Source organism: Argopecten irradians, chromosome 15 (genome assembly GCF_041381155.1).
Source record: "Argopecten irradians isolate NY chromosome 15, Ai_NY, whole genome shotgun sequence".
In the NCBI taxonomy this organism is placed as follows: domain Eukaryota; kingdom Metazoa; phylum Mollusca; class Bivalvia; order Pectinida; family Pectinidae; genus Argopecten; species Argopecten irradians.
In genome coordinates, this window is record NC_091148.1 from 18,319,898 (window position 1) to 18,328,849 (window position 8,952).

General features: G+C 31.0%; 1 long non-coding RNA gene across 1 annotated transcript; it reads right to left on the minus strand.

The window, feature by feature from the left end:
• Positions 1 to 472: 472 nt before the first annotated feature.
• LOC138309706 (uncharacterized) lies at positions 473 to 4,041 on the minus strand. Its single transcript, XR_011206312.1, has 2 exons — positions 1,444 to 4,041; positions 473 to 1,198 (listed from the first exon to the last, which is right to left on the minus strand). It is a non-coding gene; the product is annotated as an uncharacterized lncRNA (long non-coding RNA).
• Positions 4,042 to 8,952: the final 4,911 nt, after the last annotated feature.

The following is an 8,952-nucleotide window of genomic DNA, read 5'->3' on the forward strand; positions in this document are numbered from 1 at the left end:
AGTTAAAATACTTACATGTACCATACAGATTGCATGATCTAAGGTAAAACATGTCTATCTCCATGACAACTGATTTCTGTAGCAAATCGCATGTTATAGAATTATCTGCGTTTGTGGGTAGGTATTGATTGTGAAGTCTTTTGTTTGCGTAACGTAATACTTTTTGTTGAAAAAGAGGAGATTTGTGCCCATAAAATTGATACCTACCCGCAAAGGAGCTAATTTTGTAATATACAAAGACGGAATATAGAAATGTTTCCATTTATTGATTGTGTCAGGTTTGTACAAAAATAGTATCTGCGAAAGAAAACACTGCGGCCTTTTAAGTTATTCAAATGTAAAAGGGATCACGATCAGAATTAGTGTTGACCATTTTCATCTATGTCATGTCAATGTTTTTCCTTCTGTCTCATGGATAACACAGTGTTTTAGCTTGTATGGTATAAATCGTAGATAAATAACAACTAACTCCAATACTGATTTAGTTTTATTCATGTGAACACATATTTATGGTCTAGTACAAGTACCGTCATCTTCATATAACATTCAAAATGTATCATTAAAATGACATAACTTCATAACAAAAAGACAACTAAAATAAATCATATCTCCCATCAAACTGACTTGATGGAATCTATTTATGTTTTAATTAACTATCTTTATTTTGTAGCATTTAATAACGTGAACAATGTCTTATATTGTGCGATCTAGTATCAAAACTTGACATTTTATGATTTTTTTTCCCCAAAAATAAAATGAATTTTGTTTTCAATAATGAGGAGCGATTGTAAAATAAACGCGTAATGATGTACATATTTATTATAATTTCATATTAATATGAAAATGCGTAATCAGCCTTTTTTAAATATCTTTAGTGTGATGAATAGGTATTTAAGGCCATGATAATTCCAAGTTCTAGATTATAAGTTGATTAATAATCAACTCAGTTAATGTGACATTTTTTGAAAACGACAAAATCAAAATTAAAAACGATAAAAAGTAGTAGTAGGAATGCTTTGCTTATACATTTGATATAAATCAGTTTGCAAAATATTATGCGTAAAACAGACTATTTCCCAATAGAGATATGTTATATAGTTATCTAGTACATTATCTAAACGGTTGACCAATGGGGGTATCTTTTACTATGGATTAAAGGAAGACGTTTGGTCCCTGTGGTAAAACTTTTTAAATGAATCTCTTCAACCATAACATCTTCTATATCTTGAGTAATAAATATCACAAATTATTATATCACAATTAATTATAGATGATATGTAAATGATATAAAAACGCATTAATGAAAACGTAACGGAGTACATATGTATATCTACTTAACATAGATAAATTAGCTTTATAAAGGCCCTCTACCTTTCTGAAACGAAAAGTTAAGTTTCTTAACATAATAAAATTGATATCGATAGCCTAAGATTAGGTAAGAACATCAAACAAAAGCAAATTATCGTGTTCTCTGTGTTAATAGTTAAGATTCATTTCGCTGTTTTTCCTGTCTGGCGCAGTGATTTTACAATAATTAATTTTTCTTTGTTTTCATACCAAATCTGGCTTTCTGATAGGCCAATATTTTTTTTGCATACCACTATGAAAAAAAAATCCGAGAATGGCGCGAAACCCCGACGTTAACGTGACGTCACGATAGAGACATTGACGTTGCGTATTGATTCGGAAAAAAGAATCCCTTGAAAAACCACTAAAATGTTACATTTAAACATACTTCATTTTATCAAATAGAGTATAAAATTAATTATAAGTATTGATGTCACTATTTTTTAATTTTATCGGGTTATGAAAAAAAATGTTTGCAAACGCGGATTCACACAGTTTGCAAACAATTTTTTTTTCATACCCCGATAAAATTAAAAAATAGTGACATCAATGCTTAAGTAAGTAGGACGATATCAGGTAATATATAATAAGACCCGCGTTATGAAAATTAAGTTAATTTTATCTAAATATTTTATTGTTTGGAAGATTGGAAAATAATAACTTTTGGGACTCTATGTAATTATCAATCTCGTTTTACATTATCGTTTTAAAATTTAAAAGTCGTTTCGGAAACCTATGCGGTCTTTGATGTCTTTAAAAACGTTATTTCAATACGTTAAAAGTCATCTAATCTAACAAAAAATAATGATTCACTAGTAAATCAACGAAGAATTGTTGAAAGGACTAAAATTCACAGTTTTCTATATCCGTACTAATATTTTAGCTAAAAATGTATATATATGCACATGGTGATTTAGTATTATTATCCAAAACTGACTGTCTAAAATAATAAAGTTAATCGAAATAGAGAATAAGATAAAAATAATGTTACCAGTTCTATTTATACTACTAAAATAGTATTACTTTGAAAATGTGTTGACTGCTTAAATACAATTTCTGCGTCTAAAAATGCATATGTTTATCTCTAAAACCTGATTACTTAAATATGATTACCGCTAAAATATTAATACTGCTAAAACCTTTTTCAATTTACAACAAATAACAAATTCAATTTAGTACAGGGCGCACTGTGATTTCTATATCTATACAATATGCACACATAGTTGTGTTTTATACTGTAAATCAACTTTCTTTCGCTAATAAATTTCGCGATTTCCTTTAAAAAAATCGCTTAGATTTGTATCATGGAATTTCCCATTGAATGGATCAAACTAATTTATACACGTTTGAGTGAGTTTGATATCAATTCGCGGAGATAAACTTATGCAAAATAACTTTTTATCGCTAAATCCTCAAAATTAAATCGCACGCGAAAGAAAGTTGGTTTACAATATATTCATATGTCTCTAAAAATACTACATACATCAATTAAATCTACACCACTATATGGTATTTACCATTATATAGTTATTCTTATTTCCGAGGGATTAAATATTTGAGGTCAAGGTTATTTCCGCGAAATTAACTACCCGCAAATAAAATGGCAAGAATGATAGGTAAGAGAGTTGACAAATCCGTGCTTATCCTTGGTATTTTTTTTCGGGAATTAGTATCAAAGAGGAGATTGTGAAATTCTCTCCGCGAAATTAAACACTTTATATTATACAAGATTCTTTGTTTCAACAATAATCAAGTATTGTAGTTGAGTTGCGAAAGTGTTACTAACTTCTATGACGTTATGGCCATACTATATAATAATGTGTCTATGAATCCAATCAAATTATTGCAAATTGGAAGTGAAATATGATCATTAAAATAATAAAAAAAACACCAGTATAATGTTAAAAGAATAAAATACTGATTTCCTCCTTCAAAGTTCATAATGAACTGTTTTAATATAAAATAGAAGAGTTCAAATTTGAATTTCAGGGGTAAGTGAATATTCAACATTTCAATCGTATACTATTTGTACAGAAATACTGTTTAAAACTACAGATCTGTATAACAACATTATCAAAACAATAATTACGCGAGATCTATAAGTATATGTACATTAAAATTAACACCGGAATGTCTTTCTTCGTAAGATAAAAGATTAATAATAAAAATTGACAACTTCGTTAAAAAACTATATTGTTTTTAAAACTGTCATATAAAAGTCCGATAGAGATATAGATTAAACTCCATAAAGGAATATAGGATGGGTTTATCAGCTATGACGGTATATATACATCGGTTTTGAACTTAACTGAAGTATATTAACGATTTGCTGCAATTTATACAACCATTCATGAATGAAGTTATAAGGAAGCTCAACCACAATGAGATGCTAATCACTGATTGGCTAAATTGAATCAGATAGACAACGTTGATTGGCTTATCGAATTTTTGTAAAGTGCCTAGTGACCATGAGATCATGTTGATATCACATTTATTAAATACCTATATATGTACGTATACTTCAAAAGTTAATAATCATTAAATATACTTATCAATGTGTTTGTGTCTGAACCTATGACAAAACAGCAATATACAAGTTATAAAGTTCTCAGATGCTATCTAGCGTGCAACAATAATAATAATCAGGAGCAGAGGAATTGATGAGATCCCACATATACTCTTTAGTAAGTTTATAACTAATATAATATGTAAAGCTATCTAGCATCAATATATGGGATTACAATGTGGTTCACTTCATATACTGTAAAATCTGTTTTAGCAACCATCTCTTTACAAAGACAACCTGGGCATGGTCTTATTTGCTTACAGCTCGTGACTTTTGTAACTTTCAAAAATAACCCAATCGTGTGAAATAAATTTCCATATCCATCAAGAAGTCATTATGGAACCTCTATCTAAACTTTTGTGTAACCTCTACATAAACGGCTTGTTAGAGAAAGCAACAATTACAATTAGTTATTACAAATACTAGTATATGTTGCTTAATGAATTGTTAAACAATGCTAATGGATTTTGTTAGCAAAATTGTATGCAGCATGGTTTCACTTATTTCATTAAATATCGTCAAATAAATTCTCGTGCAAACACACAGTATTAGCAAGTGAGAATGGTACATGTATAAATTATCAAAAGATATATAACATGAAATTATCCACAAACTGAGCGTTTAAAATTATTATTTGCACGAGAAAGACATCAATTGTTACAATACTTATTTCAGTTAATCCTGAATTATTGCAATCCTAATTATTGTAATCCTAATTAAGATTAATGTTCATGATAACAATTACTAAAACAATTAAGAAATAATCAGTCAAATCATGGCACTATTTAATGAGTCAACAGCAGTTAGTTTTGTTTCAATATTGACTCTTTCACCCCTAAAATTTCACAATGGACTGGCCCTGTCTTTGATTTAGAAAAGCCTAAATGTATTTACATGGGTGAATTAGTTAATTTCAAACAATGTAAATCACTTTCTCATTTTACAAAAATTATGTTTAGACATATCAAGGAATAAAATTATTTCGAGAACGTTTACCTAGATTAGAAAAATAACAGCAGCAGCAGTACGTTCTTATTCAAGTAAAAAGAGCGAGGATACAAACTAACGATTGTCCTACTAAAATAAACACCCAAAGAAAATGATAAAATACTTGATTTACAAAACTATTGCTCTATAAAAGTATACGGTTCGTATGTTAAAATCATTTTATATATTAACAAATATATACAATGCGGTGACAAGATAAAGTAATCAGCATAGTTTTTTTTAACTTTTAAAAATTAATTAAAATCGTATTAAATTAAATGTACAACAATCGTGATTACATTTAAATGATCTATATAAATGTCACGTTAATCATATCTGATCGAAAAAATATACCATGCATGATAACTTACTTATAAAATTCACATCAAGTACTATAGATATAAAAGATGTAGCCGGTTATTTTCGCGGTTCTGACATGAAAGATGAAAATGAAATATTAATATTCAGCGATCTGGTCTGAAAGACTATACAAGTATCTCCTGATTAAGTGTCTCTAAGCATAAATAATTCTCTTTTTTCTTACCATATCGTCATATTCCGAAAATTTCATCCCCGCGAAAATTACTATCATATATTCGGTAATAAATGTATCAAATTCAGCAGCACGTTTTTATAAAAGAGCATCCTCAAAATGAAGCAGAAATATGAATAGGCATTGTTAAATGTACACAAAGGTCAAGGGGCAAGGGTTATTATCAATGAGTAATTATGTGCTTGTCAACAGTGGAAGACAGAAAACTGGTAACCATATATCAATAACAATCAATTTTGGTTAGAAGATATTATACATGGTGCAAATTTCTCCTGAGAAAATAACAATCTGTACTAGTCTTCAAACATAGCCACAATCTTATTCTTGCTGGTTGATACTGTAATCGCACATAATCATGTGGTTCTCATATTTAATCATTTAAAACGAAGATTTATTTCAATATGATAACTAGTATGTTAATTACATTTCATGTAAAACTGCAATCATTGGGGATACGATAATTGAGCATACAATTTCAAAATTCAGTTCACACAACAAAGTGAATGCCCTAAAATCAGTAATTTTGTATGTGGAAATCACAGAGTAATCTGTCCTTGCGGGTAGGTATTGATTGTGATGTCACATGTTTGCGAGCTTAATGTCATACTTTTCAGAGAAAATGATGTGAATTTCGCTAACAAACAAATGACGTCATAATGGATACCTATCCGCAAGGGAGCTAGATAGCACTGCAATATGCAAAGATGGAATAACATTCAAAATTAAAATGGCATCATTTCATAACAAAATTAATCATTAAAATCATTCATATCTCACATCAATCTGAATTAATTAAAGTCTGAACTACCCTTATATTTTAAAAAATGATACCTTCAATGAATACCTACCCGCAAAAGAGGTAATTCTGTAGGATGTGATGACGGCATATTACAGTATACCCTTCAGATAACTCAAGGTAGCGACCATATCATGGCATGTTTTGATGTAATAGAACCATTTTGCGATCAAGTGCACTCATCACTTTTCATTTCTAGATATATACTTATGCTGATTAAACACATGAAGGTAATCAAAACGACCAATACAAGTATTTCATATTAAAAATTATGTACTAGTTTTCCATTAGTTTTCATTTAAGTGTATATTATTTTAGATGACAATGGCTTATGTGAGTGCTACTCGGAACGGACATATTACCTCTATTTAAGTTTCCTCTGGAGATATGTTCATACGAATTGCATATTATATTGTCACAATAGTTAATATACCTATTTACAATTCACCTGCAGATAATTTACATGAGTTTATCAACAACAAACGAGGAAGGTAAGAAAGTTATGGCAATTATAAAGCAATGGAATCGTGTCACAAGAAATCACATATTGCTTTGGTATACATGTAGATTTTCTTGAAAGTAGTCTCCTCAATGAATCAAATACTGCCAGTCCTCTACATCATTTAGTACAAGGTATCTGTATTCTGATGCTTATTTTGCAGGAAGATCTTCTCTTATGGGTATGTAATTATTGCTATGTCATTTGTTTGTGGGTGTAACGTCATATTCTACAGAGAAAACCCACAAAAACCAATGATATGTAACAGGAGAGGAGAAAATAGAGAGGACAGACCAGGATTCGAACCGGGGACTTCCGAACACTAGTCGAATACTTTACCGCTGAGCTACCTGGTCACCTATGAACGACCAAGTCCAATCCTGCCGGACTCCTCCCTCCTTTTTCAAAGTCTTCGCGAAGACATACAAGGCCCTCATAACACCACCGTATGTATAATTAGTTGAGCGCCAATTTTGTAACAGAAGAGGAGGAAATGTAGCGGCCAGATTGGGATTCGAACCAGAGACCTCCAAACATTAGCTATACATAGTCGAATGTTTTACCGCTGAGCTACCTGGTCACCGATGAACGACCCAGTCCAATCCCGTCACTGATGTAACAATCCGTATCTATTATCTAGACCTTTACACCTTATAAATGTCGTACTGGTCTAAATGACAATAAGTTGCCAACAAACATCTTTAAAGAATTGTCTTACATCACCAGTATCCTAACTCAGAAACGATCCATTTTAGCTTTAACTTCCTCCTCGTCCTCTCTACCCTGTTCCTCTTTGATCGCACTCCTAATCTTGGCCCAATTTTTACGTGCGGGAGATTTCCCCGGATATAATGAGCTGGCAGAACTGAACGTGCCTCCTGCACCTGTCAATGCACAACCCATCATCAATAAGACTTGTTCTTAAAATTAAAGTGACTAAAATGGTGAGCTTATCAACTTACATTTGATAGGATACTTTAAAATTGAAAATATCGAAAAAAGATAGAAAAAAATGCTTTCCTAAATTGGAAAGTTCAGTGTTCTTCACAGACTGTATAACAAGTTATTATCGCGGGTCAAATTTTAGTGACTTTGACTAAAAATGAAAAAAAAAACAATTTTAGTGGTTTTCGTGACTCGGCCATAATGATATCTACTCTTTTATATATATAAATTTCATTCAACTTATGAAACCTGTGTTAAATTCAGAACGGGACAAAGGAACTTCATATTAGTTTTTATTTTGTCCTCATGTTTTCTTCCAGAACCATTCACAATATCTTTATGTACCATGTCATGACGTAATCTTACTATGACGTCATTGTACTATGACGTCATGTTTTACAAATAAAAGAATTCAAACCCCTGAAGACCGGCATGAGCCGAGAAAGCGCTAGGGAGGAAAAACTGTTTTATAGTTGTGTTTTCTTTTTATGTATATGGAAACCATCACATGGACACGATTCTTTTTTACGTATATATATATATATATATTTTAATTTAGCTTAAAACAAAAAATAAGAATTCGACGACTTGCCATAATGATATATATGTATCTTCTTAATCATTATCACAATAATTTCATGGATCAGATTTCCCTCTGAAAATTACTACACAACAGTTAATGATACAAATGCATGTACATAGGGCAATGGGATGTATTACTTACCATTCCTATTGGGCCTCCGTGGTCCCCCAATCATTGACTCCACGTCCTCGTAATCGTCCTGTAGGTCAGTCAGGTTCACACGTTTCTCCTTCCCAACTGTTAAATAAAAAATAACTTTTACGATGTCACGTTTCAACTTACCATCTGTTAAATAAAAATCGAAAATTTACGATGTCATGTTTCTCCTTCCCAACTGTGAAATAAAGATCGAAAATTTACGATGTAATGTTTCTCCTTCCAAACTGTTATATAAAGATCGAACTTTTACGATGTCACGTTTCTCCTTACCAAATATTAAATAAAGAACGAACTTTTACGATGTCACGTTTCTCCTTGCCAATTATTAAATAAAGACCGCACTTTTACGATATCACGTTTTCTCCAAAGTATCAACTGTTAAATAAAGATAGATCTTTTACAATCTCACGTTTCCGCTTACCAACTATTAAATAAAGATCGAAAATATACGATGTCATGTTCCTCCTTCCAAACAGTTAAATAAAGATCGAACTTTTACGATGTCACGTTTCTCCTT